Genomic DNA, 16969 nt, shown 5'->3' on the forward strand with positions numbered 1-16969 from the left:
ACGCTCACCTCTAAAGATGGGGAAAAGCAGAGGGCAAAGGTTATGCGCGCTTTTACTCTATTTTCCTGTGATTAATATTAGAGGTGGGACTTCGCTCTTAGTTGTCTACACGTTAATAATTTTTATGTCTTCTTGTGTATTGACACTTTTTATTATGAACTGTCCCTCTTTGAACTCTAGCAATATTTCTTGTCTCTGAATCTATTTTCTATGATAGTGATACTGTCTCTCTAGCTCTTTCACAGTCACTGTTTGCATAGAACATCTTTTTTCATCCTTTCATGCTCAAGCTATTTGTGTCCTGGAATCTGAACTGTTTCACCTGTTGACAACATATAATTGGATTTGCTTTTTTTTTTAAATCAAGTTTGAAAATCTGTCTTTTAATTAGAGTGTATAGAACATTCACGTCTAATGTAATTATTGAAGTGCTTGGGTTTCACTCATTTCGCTATTTGTTTTCTCCAGGTCTCATGTATTTTTGTTCTTCTGTTCTTTCTTTACTGCCTTTTTTGTGTTCAATTTTTGTAGTGTGTAATTTTTCTTCCTCTGTTCATTTTTACATATATTTTAAACAGTTTTATTGAAGTAAAATTGGCATATAGTAAACTGTGAATGTTTAAGGTTTATAATTTGGTGAGTTTTGACATGTACACACCCATGAAAGCACCAGCGTGCCCCTTTGTCTCCCCACCCATCCCCGCCCATCAACACAAAATCCCTGGCCTCATTTCTGTCAACAGGCATTGGTTTGTATAATCTAGAATTTTATATAAATGGAAGCCTACAGTGTATTAGTTTTATCTAAATTCACTCAGCATGCTTATTTTTCAAAAATAATACATAAGTAAAACCAAAAATAAATAAGCATGATTATTTGATGACCCATCCAGGTTGCAGTGTATCAACAGTTTATTATTTTGAATGGCTGAGTACTATCACGTGATAGACAGAGAGATACTACTACAGATATAGATATATACTACATTTTGTTTATCTATTCACCTGTTTGTTTATCTATTCACCTGTTTGGACATTTGGGCTGTTTCCAGTTTTAGGCTATTATAAATAATGCTGCTATAAACATTCATGGCCAAGGTTTTGTGTGGATATATATTTTTATTTCTCTTGAAGATACAGCTCGTAGTGAAATTGCTGGCTTGTATTATAAGTATACTTTTCTAAGATATAGGATTTGAAAATATTTTGCCCCAGTTGAGGCTTGTCTTTTTGTTTATTTTAATGATGCCTTTTGAAGAACTGGAGTTTTGGGGGGAGGGATGGATTGGGAGTTTGAGATGAGCAGATGCAAACTATTATATCTAGAATGGATAAACAACAAGGTCCTACAATGTAGCACATGGAACTATATTCAATATCCTGTGATAAACCATAATGGAAAAGAATATGAAAAAGAATGTATATGTAGGTATAACTGAATCACTTTGCTGTACAGTAGAAATTAACACAACATTGTAAATCAACTATACTTCACTAAAATAAATTTTTAAAAAAGATAAAAAAAGAAGTTTTAAATTTTGATGGAGTCCAATTAATCAAATCTTTCTCTTTTATTTATTCGCTCAGTTTTTAGTCATTGCATGCTATATCTTTTTAAATTCCTCTATTCTAAATTATTTGATTATCTTAGTTTTAATTCTCTGTGTTTTCACAAAGTCCTTTAACCAGTACACGGTTGTGCATTCTGTTTTCATCCACTGTGACCATTTGCTGTCCTCTATTGTCTCACCTGGGACCATGTGCACCTTAGATTTCATCTTGAATTCCTTGTGGTACTTAAGCAATACCCAGCACGCAGAAAGCCCTCAAAGAACAAGGGTTGAGTTATTTGGTGTATTGCTCATATGTGCTGTTTGTGACCAGACTAAGCTTTAGGGTTCACATTCTTCCTTCAGAAAGACAAATGGTGACATCTGAGATATGGGACCTCTCCAGTACAACTCAATGCCTTTTAATCAGCTGGAATCATGGTTTCATGCCTATCCATTCCTCCAAACTCAAAAGAAACTGCAGACATGTGCTTGCTGAGAATATGACACGTGCTTCTTGCTCTATAATCCTTTGATTTATATTAGATGTGGCCTCAAACGCACTTCTCCTCCCTCTGTTGGAGGAGATTGTTTCTTGCTAGCAAATGTTTTGCTTCTGCATCTTGTGCATGGAAAAGGCCTTTGCATCCCATGGAGATTTTGCGTTTTTACTCGGGTCAGTAGAGGGTACGGGATCCCACTGTGCCATCCAGGTTACAAAGCAGCAGGGTGAACAGCTGTGATCTTGAGACAAGCTTCACTCCCAGGTTTGTCCTGAGCAGCCCTGCCAGCCCACACCTGCGCTGACAGGTGTCACATGTCACATGTCTCTTATTTTCTCCTCTCAGCATCACTGTGAAGGCTGCATGAACAAAGGGCTAAGGTATGTGGAAGTGCCTGCTACAGGGCAGGTACAGGATGGGGGCTTGTTCCATTATTCCTGGTGTGCCTGAAACGATTCATACCTTTAAAAATATAACTGGTGTACTTCCAGGCACTGTGAGGGGCCAGGGAGAGGACAATTTCTATGAGGGTCTGTCCTGCACCTGTCAACGTTCTGCCCGTTTCCAAACGTCTTGTTTCTGGCGCACCTCCTCTGCCGCATCTCTGCGTTTCAACAACTAATCTAAACATCGGTCAGTTGGAAGCAGCTTCACCGACATCAGGAACAGACCTAGAAGCACACAGGAAGCTGTGGTTGAGCTCCTTTTGGGGTCCGGTGCTGCCTGTTCGCTGGGAGTGGTGCTGAAGGGTGTGCCAGAAGGGAGAGGAAGGATGAGCTCCCGGGGCAGAGGCCCCCGCAGTGAAAACCACTACGCTTTGTCCCCCAGACACTCCTGTTCCTGCCCTCGGCTAATCATAGCCATGGGCTTTCAGGTGATTCTAGCCAATTTTGGTAATGCATATCAAAGGGTAACAAAAATACTCATTTCTGAAAATCGCCACTGCCCTTGCCTCCCTGGCTATCCGAGAGGAAACTGACATTTCTGGGACAAACTGATCAGCTTTAGTGGCGAGCGATGGGCCACTGACCTCGGTGGGCAGAGGAGCTGCTGAAAGGCACCAGTGGGCGTCCTCCAGGCTTCCAGGAAGCCTTAGGGACGTGAAGTCCTCATTTACATGACATTGTCCCAAGTCCAACCATGCTGTATTTTCTTGGTCCAGGTCTTGGGCCCGCTGGCAGTTACTTGGAGTCAGAATGTGTCTGCTGTGGATTCTTTGGTGCCTTCAGCATCAGATGCGAGGAAAGGTGGCCGTCGGTTGTGGTGGGCCGGGGGGATGTGCTTAGGTTGGCACTGAGTCCTTTCTCCTGAGGACAAGCTAGTGACCCTGAAGATGGCTCAGTCTCAGGCCGAGAGGGGCAGCCCTCTACAGGGGCCAAAAGCAGGAGTAACGTGTGATGACCTCCACCGACACCGCTCCCGAGGCTTACCCCGTAACAGGACCCGGCAGGAGGTATCTAACAGATCTGTTGTGTATTCAGTTTCCTCATTTTTGAAGAGGGTGGACCTTGGTGACGTGGGGAGGGGGCGTACGACTAGGAATATGTTCTTACTGACTTCCAAGTAAGTGAAGTAAAAAACGCTATTTTTTAAAATTAATTTTTATTGGAGTAGAGTTGATTTACAGTGTTGTGTTAGTTTCTGCTGTACAGCAGAGTGAATCAGTTATACACATACACATATCCACTCTTTTTTAGATTCTTTTCCCATATAGGTCATTACAGAGGATTGAGTGGAGTTCCCTGTGCTAGACAGGAGGTCCTTAGTAGTTATCAATTTTATATATAGTAGTCTTCACAGGGGTTTTAAGTGAGTCAAATGAGGAAACATATGCTGTTTAAGAAGCCAGAGGTTCCCAAAGCAAGTTCATCTATGTGAGTTGCCATTGCTTCCCTCCTCTGAAAAGCAGAGAATATTCCAGCAGATTATTATAAAGTTTAAATGTACTAATCTTAAACCCTGAAAAGGTAATCTTTTGATATGAACCACTTATAACTTTGTTTCAGTACAGTAGAATTAAGAAATAATCTCCAAATTAAACTCCATTATACAGTCAAAGGTTCCTTCTTATTAATTTTTCAATTGAATTTATGAAAAAAAATAAAAAATTGTGTATTATCTATCAGGTATCGCTCCAAGTGCTTCAGGCTATTACCATAAAAAATGTTATTTAAATCATGAAAATGTATTTATTTTTGCATCAGAAATGCATAGTTACTGCATCCTATGAAAGTTTAATAGTTAAATATTGTGTGTTTTTCATTCAATGATTGTGCAAATGAATTAGGTATAGGAAAATACCTACTGCTTATCTCCTTATTTACATTTATGAGAAGATCTTCATGTAGATGGTGTTTTTGGTGAAGCAGGGGGTGGAGGCCAGCTTCACTCAACAGAAGGGACCTTTTGAAGCCCGGACTGGAATAATGGAAGGACAGTATGAGAAATGTGACGGGACTTGACGACTCTGGTTCCTGACAAACAATACTGGCCACGCGTAATACATCTAATTCCAGATGGCCACACGGCTACAAAGCAGTGCATGTCTCAGCACTGAACTCATCTTAGAAACCAGGCTTTTCAACCAGCCCATGATCTCCAACAGCTTTATCTTACAGATGAGACCAAGATGTACAGCCTCTTGCTGAGGGTCCCAGAGCCTTGTACACGTTTCCAGGTCCCTAATCTCTGCTCCCTCTAACCTGGCAGGAATATGCAATTGACTCTTACCCCTTGGGTGCATCTGAAACTTGACCTCCAGGATCCATCCTTACCACGGCCTGGAGCAGAGTGTCACAAGGGTCCTTACCCCTGGCATTTGTTCCTCAGGTGAACTTTGAGTCAGACCTCTGGTCCTGCCGGGGTCACCTCTCCAGGGTCCTAACACTGGATTCTCACCTTGTGCCCCAACTGTGCTGGTTCCCAGGTGTTAGTCTCCGTACCTGCTCCCCAGGTCTCCTTGGAGCCCGTGGCTCGGGATTGGGCTGGACCGTCTGCTCGGCTCCTGCTGGATTCAAGGCTGCTCCGTCCCCTGCTCTTCCTGACATGCCTCCAGCCCCTCCTGCATGTTCTTTATTGCACTGACTCCTTGGTTTCACGCACAGTTCCTGGAAACCTCACTCTACATCACTGATCCAAAACTGATGGTCCCGGTGTGAATGCCTAGTGGCCACCATGCCTCCTCCTGAGTGGCTGGCCGTCTCATGGTTCTGAACCTCCCAGGCCTTCTGCCGCCAGGTTGATCCTGACTTGCGCACTGAACAGTGTTTACAGAGAAGGCAGCTGCTGGCTTTCGTGCTCACCTAAGCCTGGCTGTTCCTTGTCTCTATCGGGGTGTCTGATGGAGGTTTTTCTACAGCTTTGACCTCAAACTCCCTTTGCCTTTTGTCTTTTTTAGACACTACTGCTCACCTGCTGGGCTTACCTGCCATGGGCCCTAGGAGGGGAGCCACACTGCAGCTAATGGGATAAAGAAAGGGCAGCCTTTCCCCTCCACCCCACTGACCCTCCCACCTTCCCTCACAAGACAAAAATCTAACAGGGGATGTCCAGAGAGAGCGCCCTCCTTCTACCTAACCTAGCCATTCCAGGCATTTCCAGTTTGCTGTTCCAGGCACTTCCTGTTTGCTGTTCCAGGCACTTCCCGTTTGCTGTTCCAGGCACTTCCCGTCTGCTGTTCCAGGCATTTCCCGTCTGCTGTTCCAGGCATTTCCCATCTGCAGTTCCAGGCACTTCCCGTCTGCTGTTCCAGGCACTTCCCGTCTGCTGTTCCAGGCATTTCCCGTCTGCTGTTCCAGGCACTTCCCGTCTGCTGTTCCAGGCACTTCCCGTCTGCTGTTCCAGGCATTTCCCGTCTGCTGTTCCAGGCACTTCCCGTCTGCTGTTCCAGGCATTTCCTGTCTGCTCTTCCTGTCCTTTCCTGCCCTCCTCTGTTGGATCCTGTGCTCTGAAAACCTGACTCCCCAGGCTTTTTTGTCAAGTGATCTCTGGCCTGATTCAGCCACTGGGAGACTCGAGCTGGGGACCACCCCCCACCACCCTGTTTCAGGCAGTGTCTATGACAGTGCCGTTCCTCCCACAAGGATTCCGCTCCTGCCAGACAGCCCCTCTGCCCAGGAACCCAGCTCAGGGACTGAGCCTCTCACTGAGATGCCAGCTTTTGAAGAACTGCACACCTGGGGAAGGGGGGCTCACTGTGACCATCTCCACCCTTTGCACCTTAGCCGGGGGTGGGGGCAGCTCCTGGCATGGCTCTTGTCTGGGCCCCCTCACTGTGCCCTCCCTGTCTGCTCTGACTGCATTGGTTGTCCTCTGTACCATCAATTATACAGCAGCCTTTGGGTATAAGTGAAGTCACATTATAGGATGCGTATATCAACTTTCACATAATGCAGCTTATACTACATCTATCAGGTTTAATATGACATGGTTTCAGAAATATTAAAACATAAACAATGGTCTATTTTAGAATCCCATCCTTAGTGCGATGTTGATTTCCCCTTGTGAAGGTTGAATATGTGATGTAAATCCTTGCAGGAATTCTCAGAACATCTCATGTGTTTAGTCCTATTCCTATTAAGTTTAAAAAAAATTTTCCATTTCTCAAACTTACCTGACTATGGCTACCCTTTTGTGCCATATCTATTAACAACCAGTGGAAAGGTGTTTCCCATAATATACACTGAGAAATATTGTCATCATATGAAAACTACATGATTCATAGTAGACCTCACATTTCCTATCCCTTCTTTCCTTCTTTCTTTCCCTTCCTGCCAGCCTGAGGTTGAGTTTTAAACCTTCAATGGAAACTGTGAAATAAAATTCATATTTTATGGCAAGACAAGAAAAATTTAAACATAAAAAGTCTTCTCTGCCCTTTGGCCTCCTCTCTCCCTACGGTGCATTGTGTATCTGCATTATTATGCATGGACCAAACCTCCCCCATGGGCAGAAATAGCTGCTCAAACATGAAGAGCCAACATTCTCCCAGCATCAATAAGACAACTCCTTAAAGATAACATTCCTCCTTGATCTTGTAAGAGGCTGCATGATCTACCTCGATGGCGCTTAGATCTGGATTATGTAAATCGTCAATAATACGTCATTTGATGTACAGCCCTCTGTCTCATAAAATTTATATAAACTATGTCTTGACTTCTAACAGGCGGAACAGTTCTCAGAGCTTTCTGAGATGCTCTTCCTGGGTTATAATCCTCAAATTTGGCTAGAATAAAATTTTCCATTTCTTTCATAGATTGACTGATTAATTTTTCTTTGACAAGATCTGCTTCATCTCTGCTTCTCAATTGATGAAAATTCTATTTTTATTTTTTCGTGGAACCATAGACCACTGGACCCATGAGGAACTGTGCTGGGCAAAAGTCTGATATTGTCCCCAAGTTCTCAGCCCCTGGTGTACACGCACTTTTTCCTACTTATTGAAATGCTAATCTGGGTGCTGTTCTGAAGGGATTTTGCAGATGTAATTAAGATCCCAAATTAGTTGACCTTAAAGTAGGGAGATTATCAAGGTGACCTAATCAAGTGAGCCCTTAAAAAAAGGTGAGACTTTTCTCTTCCTGGAGAAAGAGGTTCAAAGCATGAAGGGTATTGGATGTGTGAGAAGGTCTCCTTTGCTGGATTTGAAGGTGGAAGGACCATGTGGCAGATAGCGCATGTGGCCTTTAGGGGCTGGAGCAGCCCCCATTGACCCCTAGCAAGGAAATGGGACCTCAGGGCTGTAACCACCAGCAGTTGAGTTGTGTCACAACCATTTAAGCTCCAGATGAGGATGAGCAGAGAACTTGACCATGGCCAGCCTCGACTCGACCTGCCGAGCTGTGAGCTGATAAACGGGTTTTGTTCTGAGCTGCTCACTGCATGGGGATTAGTTATGCAACAGTAGGAAAGTAACCCAGGGACAATGTTTTTCTCCTTGCAGCTGGGGAAACTGAGGCTGAGAGAGGTGAAGTTGTGTCTCTTGATCTCCCATGTGATGCCTTCGGCACCATGCCAGTCCCCAGAGGTGGGACCAAGGTGCCTACATGGGGCTCTCTTTCAAGGGACAATTTTTTTTTTAAAAGAGGAAACACCTGGTTTTCCATCAGATTAATCAGACACTTGCTTATCTCTATTGCAAACCCCCTGAGGTATCGAGTAGGGGGTCCTTCAGTGGAACTCTAAGTAGGGCCAGCCCTTCATGCTTCAGTTATTTTATTCCCAACCTAAAAATAGGTGCAGCTGGTGCTGTCCTTGGCCTGAGCCTGGATGTGGCCGTCCGTTTGCCCAGGATCCTGTTGCCGAGGATCCAAGGCTCCAGAGCTCCCAGCGGGGCACCCCTCTCTGGTTCCAAGACAGATGGCTCCGCACCGGTGAGGAAGCTTCTTCCTGCCCCCCTTCCCGGTCGCTGCTGCTTCATCTGTTTGTCCTTCCAAACTCCCCCCTTCCTACTTTGGCTTCTGACAAGAGGGAGCAGAGAGAAATCGGGCATTGGGGGTCACCTGGGCTTTGGGGGTCTTCTCTTCTCCATATTTCATTGTCTCCTGGTACCCCAGTGCCAAGGTAAGTCTCAGTCCTGGGCACAGGAAGTGAATAGTTCCATGTGCCAATTCATAAGCACAATCTGACTCTTAACATCTAGGTCTGCTTATGTATAACTGGTCAACCCAGGATACATCCAGAAAACCACATGGTGTGGTTTAGAGAGTTTTAAACCTCTAAGTCTGACTTGGGCTAAGCCGAATAGACAGTTCTTACTAGAGGAAATGTTGCACTGCCATCACTGGTGTACAGTAAGCCCTTCTAAGCATCTACTACTACCCTATCCAGTCTTCACTAGGTCCTTTAGGAGATGCCAAAGCAGAAGCATAAGATATAAATCATCAGGAAAATGCAAATCAAACCACAACAGATATCACCTTACACCTGTTAGGATGGTTATTATTTAAAAAAACAAAAGGTAAGTGTTGGCAAGGATGTAGCAAGAAGTGATACATTGTTGAGAAGTGGTCCATGGTTGGTGGGAATGCAAATTGGTAAGGCCATTACCAATATGGAGATTTCTCAAACTATTAAAAATAGAACTACTGTATGATTCAGCAATCCCACTTCTAGGTATTTATCCAAAAGAAACGAAATCAGGATCTCAAAGACTTATCTGCATTCCTGTGTTTATTCAGCATTATCACAATAGCCAAGATATGAAAACAACCTAAATGTCCATCAATGGATGAATGGATAAGGAAAATGTGGTATATCCACACAATAGAATATTATCCAGCCTTAAAAAGAAGGAAATCCTGCCATTTGCAATAAGATAGATGGACCTAGAGGACATTATACTAAGCGAAATAAGCCAGACACAGAAAGACAAATGCTGAATCATCTCACTTAGATGTGGTGGAATCTAAAATAGTCAAAGTCATAGAAGCAGAGATTAGAGTGGTGGTTGCCAGGGGCTGCGGGAGGGGTTGATGAGGGAGATGTTAGTCAAGGGGTACAAAGTTGCAGTTACGCAAGATGAATACTTCTGGGGATCTAATGTATAGCATGGAGACTATAGGTAAAAATACTGTACTTTATTCTTGAAATATGCTAAGAGAGTAGATCCTAGGTGTTCTCACACACACACAGAGGTAACAGTGTGAGGTGATGGATGTGTGAATTAGCTTGATTGTGTTAATTCTTTCACAATGGATACAGGTATACCCCTTACATATATACAATTAAAAAAGAAAAACAGGATATAATTTCTACTCTCAAATAGTATATAGAGAATAAAATAGAGATTAAAGTTAAGTGACATAATTTGAAATATACACAAAATCTACCGCACAGCGCCCCAAGCCAGAAGAATCACTGTAGGATGAATTTGGAATTTTTTGTGGAGGACATAACGTTTGAAATATATCTTGAAGAATTAATATTCAATTCCAAAAGCCTATCTTTATTTCAGATAGATACATAGATAAATATATCCATTGAAGAAAATTGGACCAGAAAAGATTTGAGAAGGCAAACATTTCCTCTAATCCCTCAAGCCTTTGATACCAAAATATAACAACCAGAACAAACTTGCAAAACTTTTATTTTGCCCATTATCCTGTTTGTTTCTTGTATCTTCACTAGAATTTATACTCCATCTGGTATTGAAACAGTTTTGAGACATCTTAAAAATTAAGCACAGTGTAGAATACAAAACATTTAAAAATTATAATAATTCTCTTATTGTCCTGTAAGAACTTTTTTGCCTTCTGTTAATTGACTTTATTCTTCCTAGCTTCCTTGTTACCAAGGCAAAAGAGAAAGGCATTGATTTATATTTCTGCTACTTTCTGAAGGCAAATATTCTGGTTTATTTATTAAGCTTTTTCCCGTTATTGAATTCAAATGGGGATGAGTCAGAGAATCCTGGGTAAGAGAATAGACAATGCATTTAAATACAGTTTTTGAAAACATGCATACATCTTGTTCAAATGGAAGAAGGCACACCACGAATTTATCTTAGTTGCCTGCGAAATTGCTTTGACTAGGTTATAATAGTCTGTGTTCGTTGCAATCTAACATTTTGGCTTCCTGTAGCAAAAGGACATAAAAAACCCTATTAGACTGTTAGTGAACTTGGGCATTAGATGGCCTTTCTCAGATATCAGATGTCTCAAGTGAGCCTTGGCAGGCATGGATTTCCATCTACTCAGATTTGAATTCTCTAGCAAGTGCCTGCAGCACATTCATCGGGGTTCATTAATATGTCTTGTGTTCTCAACACCATGCACGCTGCAGGAAGAGCTGTCATTCCAGTGCGTAAAATTAAAGTCAGGTAGAGACCCAGTGGGCTGCAGGGGGATCTGCAGGACTTAAAAGTAATGCACTCTCGTCTGGAGCCTGTGCTCCGCAACAAGAGAGGCCGCGATAGTGAGAGGCCCGCGCACCGCGATGAAGAGTGGCCCCCACTTGCCGCAATTAGAGAAAGCCCTCGCACAGAAACGAAGACACAACACAGCCATAAATAAATAAAAAAAAAAAAAAAAAAAAAAAGTAATGCACTCTCCACTTTTCAGATTAAAATAGTGTTTTCCATGGGATGGGACCTTCACACACAAGCCGAAGATGTCTAAGGGAATGCCTTAATCGACTTCTTGTTAATTTATTTACTGATTTTACTGACTCGGTTTGAATAAAATTGCTTCTTGGTAGATTACAAGAATGAGTAACTTACAAAATTCATCACCAAGCAGTCTAATCAATCGGCCTGGGAGTATCATTATTGATCATTGTCAACTTAAGTGTTCCAGCACATCCAACTCAAACAGTTTAATTTTCATGTATTTGAGGCTGAGCAGCTTAATTTGACCTGAATGGCCTTTGAATTGTAAGATATTAGTTATTGTTCCCAACATATGGCTCTGAGCGGAGAACAAAGCTATGACTTTTATACAAGATGACTTATTCCTCCCCTCACTCTAGACCACAAGGAACTGGACTGGCCTGGAGATTCTCAAGAACTTGGGAGAAGGAGGAGCCTTTTTGGAACTCTCCAGCAACAGTGCTGATTGGACGGCCCCTCCTCCTCAAGAAAACGCACAGGGCCGCTCTGCAGGGTGTTTCTTCAAGGATTTTCCTCTCTCAATTGGTTGTAGACCCGAGCAATGAATTTATTGCCAGAAACCAGGGCTGTAGATACTAAATGTCAGATCCTTCATCCACGGTGGCCGTGACTATCTGCTCTGTCTCTGCATGCTCTCTGCCATTTCCCTGTGCTCTAGAATTCCTGCTGTCAGGGGTAAACTCAAGGAGTACGTGCTTTCTCCTCTGAGAAGCCTGGATGTTAAACTTTATCTCGGAGAAAGTAGAAAGGCCTATACATAGGATGATCCTGGAATTTACGTTAAGTGTCTGACAAGTTGCCTTTACTATATAGGTAAATATAGGTAGATATATAAATTAGCTAAAATGTAAAACCATTTTTAAAACTAAAATTATTTTCAAAATTTAAAATGATATATCAATATACATTGAAATGGAATAAAACTCTTTATATTGTTTCAATAAATATTAAAAATGAACATAGGCAGAATAATTATGCTTGGAACATGGACGCTACTTCTTCTTCCCTGAGGCCCTAGTGATCACAGAACATATTCTGCTAAGTGGAGGATATTCTCAGTCCTATTTCTTTTATTTTTTAAATCAGCAAAAATATCAAATATGTTCACAGGTGCTTTTTATTGCCTCTATTTATATTAGATTTTCTCAAAAATAATGTGTACAGGACCAACCCATACAGAATTGTTTAGAATATTGTCAAATTTGGATGCTAAAAATCATTGACCTTCTCCATTTTATTCTATTCCACTACAGAATGTAATTTATCAATTGAAAAGGTTGAGATGTTCCAAAACGCAATTATGAAATTTCCAATGAAAATTTTCAGCTCGTGAGCCACAATCACTGAGCCTGCGCGTCTGGAGCCTGTGCTCCGCAACAAGAGAGGCCGCGACAGTGAGAGGCCCGCGCACCGCGATGAAGAGTGGCCCCCCGCTCGCCGCAACTGGAGAAAGCCCTCGCGCAGAAACGAAGACCCAACACAGCCAAAAATTAAAAAAAAAAAAAAAGCTTCTCCTGTGGCCTGCTTTTAAAAAAATTTTTTTTTTTCAGACTATTTGGGATTTTTTCATTTAATTTATCAGCCTCCTTGCTTTTGAAAGGGTGCGTTTCAGTGCCTCCTTCCTGAATGTTTTGTTTTCAATAATTACAATTCACTAAAAGGTGTAAAATCTAAAGTTACTCTTGTCATATCAGGTATTGACATTTTTTGAATAAAAAGGATTCCACCTGAGTTTGAAAAACATGCAGTCAAAACTTAGTGGATTCATTTAGTACTAAAATGTACTAAAAAAACGAGTTTAATACCATTGCTTAGGTTGTTTATATTGAAGTACTTCAAAGGCTCACACATCTCTGCCATCTGACTGATGGCAGCTTCAAAAAGAGAAAGCGCGCGCTGCCGTGCTAAAGTATTATTATATCCAAAGTCAGATTTTTCTCAAAAAATACTGTAGTTCAGTTATTCTTTCCCCACTCCTCTCTCTCCCCTACACCTTGCCCCCCGTACTGGCCATACACCCAAATAAGTTGCAATATTTTACCAGTTAAAATAGAAGCTGTCACAGTTTTCTTAATTTAGTAAAATTGCCTTTACAATGTGACTCTGCTCTACCAAAATTTATATTACCACCTCAAAACCAAATAATTTTATGTTTAACGTTTACCTTTAAATTGCATTTGGAACGGCGTTCAGAACAGCGTCAGCCATTTCAACTTTGACAGGATGAACTCCCAAAAGTTTTTCTGTGATTCCAGAATTGGAGGAGAAAAGTGGAGCTATGATTACAATTCATGATGCTGATTTCCTTTTAGAAGCACCTGGTGACAATAATAAAAAAAACTGTTGTCCTTCAACTATCTGAAAAGTATTTCTGCTGCTAATGAAGTCCAAGTATCAACAGCCATGACTTGCATGCGTTCTTACACACATGAACTTGGAAGAGAAAATGAACGTGATTCACTTTGAAGAACAGTCCTCTGATGAAAAGGAAAACTCCTTTGCAGAATGATAGGAAAACACACTTTCTGTATCCGGTGAAATCATTATTTGGGGGCTCAGTCTTTTAAAAATAGCTATTGGGTGTCAAGTCAGTGTTAATTTCATTTCAGTAGGTTTCCACCTTCTGGTTTCACGTGGTCAGGGATGTCTTTATGACTCCAAGACTGGGGTTCCACATTTTCTCTGAGCCCCAAATCCAGTCCCAGATTCCTGACATGGACCATTGATTTGCCTGTTGGAATTTATTTAAACAACCCTTCTCCACTCCCCAGCTGGGACACCCCTCCTCTGACTGGATTTCCTCATAATTTTTGCCTTCCCCCAGGGTCCCCTTCTCTGTGATGTACCTGTAATGCCATCACTACTGGGCTTGTGGCTGTTCTGGTCTCCCTTCCTCCCTCAGTGACAAATCTGGACACAGGTTTTGCTTTTTTCCCACCATTAACCTTAATCCACTGTGGTAAACCTCTGCTTCCTGCTCACTTAGTATGTAATGGAAAGCAGGTGCTTTCCATTACAAATAGGTGAATAATTAATTTGAAGGGCTGAGGATTTCTTTTTGACGATGATATAGGCCACTTCTAAAATCCACTGTCCACAGATGTTGTCCCAATTAACTTCACAAGTGATAGTTTGTATCCTGTCTAGAAAAGTGGGTCCCAATTTTTGCCGAATAATTCTGGAAGCAGGAGATTTTCTCCCGGGGAGTTTTTCTTTCATTATTAAGTGATAACGTAGGTAAAATTCCTCAGTGCTGTTGGGACGTGAGCGAGGTGAGAGGCGGGTCTCTTATCCACCTGTTGGCAGGTGGCAGGGTGGTGTCCCAGGTCCCGACCTGACGACTAAGTTCTAACCAAACCTGGCTTTCAGTGACCCTGAGATGTTCTGCAGAGGCCTGGCAATGGCTGCCTTGGCTAAGTAAGATGGAGATCCAGTGAACAGAGCCTCAACAAGTAATAGCATCCTAGCGGGGTGAGCCAGCAGCTAAGAGTCTGGGCTTAAGAGGGGGACTCTGTGTCTTCAAGTACCAATTCCTCCACTTTACTACCTGGTCTCCTCATCTGTGAGATGGGTCTAAGACCTTTTCAGGTTGCTAGATTTAATAGATAAAAATACAGGATGCCCTGTTAAGTTTGTACTTCAGATAAGCTATGAATACTCCAAATATTGCACAGGGCATAATTAAACTAATCATTTATTTGTTGCTAATCCGATATTTAACTGGGTGTCCTGTATTTAATCTGGCAATCCTAACAAGGTTACGTTTATTATCTTATAGGCTTCTCATAGTAAAATGCTAGCATATTTTATGCACACAGCAAGCATTAAAATATTAATTACCACGATTTTTATTCTATAAAGATTATCTAGGGAACGATACTCAATACTTTGTAATAACCTATAAGGGAAAAGAATCTGAAGAAAAAAGATATATATGTATATATAACTGAATCACTTTGCTGTACACCTGAAACTAACATAACATTGTAAATCAACTCTACTTCAATTGAAAAAAGAAGATTATCTAGTACAAACCACTTATATAGTGTATTAGGAAGCTGAGGCTTGGAAAGTTTATGCTGCATACCCAAGAACATACACATGGGTTATTTTTTGTTTTGTTTTTTTATTTCCCAAGAGACAAAACTCAAAGCTCCAGATGCCTCACTGCTGATTTTTCTACATCTCACTGGTTACAGCAGCTCCAGGTAGACTTTCCCAGTGAGTGGAAAGACCCAGCCATAACTGCCCTTTAATTATTCCTTTTCTGAGCTGAATGCTGGTTCTTTGTACGTAAAGTGTGGCCAGAGGACGCACAGCCTCAGCCTACCTGGGAGCTTGTTAGACAGAAACAAAGTTCACCTCCTTCATTGGAGTCCGCACTTTAAACAAAATCCCCAAGTGGTTTGTTTGCACGTTAACATTTGAGGGAGTCTTTCCTGCCATGTTTGACCTTCAGAGCAGTGGTTCTTGTTCTTGGCAGTAATTGAATCCTCTGAACAGGTTTTAGAACCTACTGAGGCCTGAGCCGCACTCAGAGATTTTGACTTAGGCAGCCTGGGGTAGGCCCTGGGAATTGGTGATTCCTTTCATCTCCCAGGTGGTCCTCGTGTGCAGTCTTGGATGAAAACTACTGATTTAAAGAGTGCTTCCCCACCCGAGGCAAACGATGCTGGAGGAAATCAATGTCTCTAGTGATAAATCTTTTCCTTTAGCTTCGAGAGATTGAATATACAAATGGAAAACAGCAAGACCGTATATAAAATTAGCACATGGGGGACTTCCCTGGTGGTCCAGCGGTTAGGACTCTGCAGGTCCACTGCAGGGGGCATGGGTTCGACCCCTGGTCAGGGAACTAAGATCCTGCATGCCAAGCGGCATGGCCAGAAAAAAAAAAAATTAGAACGCTGACCAAATCTGCAGCAGCTAGCCCAGGAGACAAACCTGTTACCTACAGTGGCCAGTCCAGGAAGCCAGCCTACTATCCATAAGTCAGACTTGCAGGAAGACAAAGAAATCCCAATATGCACCCCTAACTGATCACACAGGACCCCCGCTTCCAGCTCCCTGGCGCCCACAGCCTCCATCAGGGCGCCCTGAGGTTCCTCCTCCCACCATGAAGCTGTCCTGCTCCCCTGCCTGCCTTTGAGTCTCTGCTGAGCCCAAGGGATGGCAGTCGACTCCTGGGCTAAAGCAACCTCTGAATGAAGAGCCCTTGCTTGTTCTCATTTGGTTGGTCTTCATTTACTCCCACAGCTGCTGCTGGAGATGGATGGATGCAGGATAAGTAGAAGGGACAGACAGAGCCACCTTTCAGTACCCCCTGAAGAAGCTGACACTTTCTTGTCTACTCATCCCAAACCCGTCTCAGCAAACAGCAGGATCGGAATTAGAATGGGCCGGGTCACTGGTCACCTCAAGTTCCCAAGGTGACCTTGCTTTCGAGGAGCTTTCCTGCTCCTCGTTTCTCCTCTGTCCTCTGACCTGCCCCCTTCTGGTCCACACTTCTGAGAGTCATTGCGATGCAGGGCATGCCTGGGTGTGGACCCCTAGTGAAACCAAGCGGGACCCTGTGGGGCTCCTGGGCACAAAAGCCTTTCTGTGTCCCCCGTTTCTTTTTTTTTTTTTTTAATTAATTAATTAATTTATTTATTTTTGCTGTGTAGGGTCTTCGTTTCTGTGCGAGGGCTTTCTCTAGTTGTGGCAAGTGGGGGCCACTCTTCATCGCGGTGCGCGGGCCTCTCACTATCGCGGCCTCTCTTGTTGCAGAGCACAGGCTCCAGATGCGCAGGCTCAGTAGTTGTGGCTCA

General features: G+C 42.7%; 1 long non-coding RNA gene across 2 annotated transcripts in view; it reads right to left on the reverse strand.

Moving 5' to 3' along the window:
* Window positions 1-16969, reverse strand: part of LOC309666398 — a 191824-nt gene that overhangs the window by 84903 nt on the left and 89952 nt on the right. The window contains exon 2 of one of the 2 annotated variants that reach the window (XR_014267073.1): window positions 13324-13477. This is a non-coding gene — a long non-coding RNA (uncharacterized lncRNA). Of the gene's footprint in view, window positions 1-13323; window positions 16771-16969 lie in introns of those variants that run through there. The other variant, XR_014267074.1, reaches the window with a different exon arrangement.

The sequence above is a fragment of the Balaenoptera physalus genome, assembly GCF_965194825.1.
Source record: "Balaenoptera physalus genome assembly, chromosome: 8".
Taxonomy (NCBI): Eukaryota; Metazoa; Chordata; class Mammalia; order Artiodactyla; family Balaenopteridae; genus Balaenoptera; species Balaenoptera physalus.